The sequence below is a fragment of the Eretmochelys imbricata genome, chromosome 2, assembly GCF_965152235.1.
Source record: "Eretmochelys imbricata isolate rEreImb1 chromosome 2, rEreImb1.hap1, whole genome shotgun sequence".
In the NCBI taxonomy this organism is placed as follows: domain Eukaryota; kingdom Metazoa; phylum Chordata; order Testudines; family Cheloniidae; genus Eretmochelys; species Eretmochelys imbricata.
Window position 1 is genome coordinate 129,645,757 of NC_135573.1, and position 1,248 is coordinate 129,647,004.

Sequence of the window (1,248 nt, forward strand, 5' to 3'; positions counted from 1 at the left end):
CCTGAGCCCCCTCCCACACTCCAACTCCCTCCCAGAGTCTGCACCCCACATCCCCTCCTGCAGCCCAACCCCCTGCTCCAAGCTCAGCCTGGAGGCCCCTCCCACACTCCAAAACCCTCCACCCCAGCCCAGTGAAAAGTGAGTCATGGTGGGGGAGAATGAGCAATGGAAGAAGCGGGGATGGAGTGAGTGGGTGGGACCCCAGGGAAGGGGCGGGGCAAGGAGAGGGAAAGGATGTTTGGGTTTGTGTGATTAGACAGTTGGCAACCCTAGAGATGAGACCTTTTTTCTTCTATAATTGGCATAACAAGAAATCCTTGCCTTGTTCATAGCCACGGAATGAGAATCTCTTGTCACCCTGGTTTTGTTTGTTTAAATGTATCCTGTCTTTGCAGTTTTTTTCTCCATTTAGATAAGGATCTGGGGACTAGACACCTCTAAATGACAGGCACCTCTAAACATGGTTGTTGTTTCCATAAGTGTCAATGTTGTGTCATGTATTTTTTTTTTTGTATTCATAGAATATCAGTGTTGGAAGGGACCTCAGGAGGTCATCTAGTCTAACCCCCTGCTCAAAGCAGGACCAATACCCAGTTGTTGCCCCAGATCCCTAAATGGCCCCCTCAAGGATTGAACTCACAACCCTGGGTTTAGCAGACCAATGCTCAAACCACTGAGCTATCCCCTCCCCCTAAGGAAGAGGGTTTTAAGGGGGCACTTGGATTTAAACCAAGGACCATCTGATCTGCAATCAGACACTCTACCACTGAGCTATACCCCCATGCCATAAAGAGGTGGTGTAGCACTGGCATATGAACCCACGCCTCCATAGGGGTATTGCTTACCTACTAACTACCACCTTGTGGAACTGCATCCTCACTTTGTGGGTACACCCTCCCCGCCCGCCCCATCTCTGGTTGCAGTATTGTGTGTGGTCCTCGGCTTTGGCACTCCCAGTGGGCTCTCTCTCTGGCCTGTTATGGCTTTTCTCAGCCTGTGTCTTCCCCCAACTTCCCCTCAGGGTATTCTGTGGCTTGGCCCTGCAGCCAAGTCATGTAAAAGTCTGAGCCTCTTCCAGCATGGTACAAAGAAGTCCAAATAAAAACTCAAACAAGTTTTCAAATTAATAGCCTTCCACACCTCTCAGGCTTCATTATGGTTTACTTACTGTATCTTGCCTGTTAAGCCATAGACCAGGGCTTCTCTCCATCAGGGAGACCTATCTCCTCTGCAGTCTGTCTCCCAACT

General features: G+C 49.8%; 1 non-coding gene across 1 annotated transcript; it reads right to left on the reverse strand.

Moving 5' to 3' along the window:
• Positions 1–709: 709 nt before the first annotated feature.
• On the reverse strand, positions 710–781 carry TRNAC-GCA (transfer RNA cysteine (anticodon GCA)). The gene has a single exon. It is a non-coding gene; the product is annotated as a tRNA-Cys (tRNA).
• Positions 782–1,248: the final 467 nt, after the last annotated feature.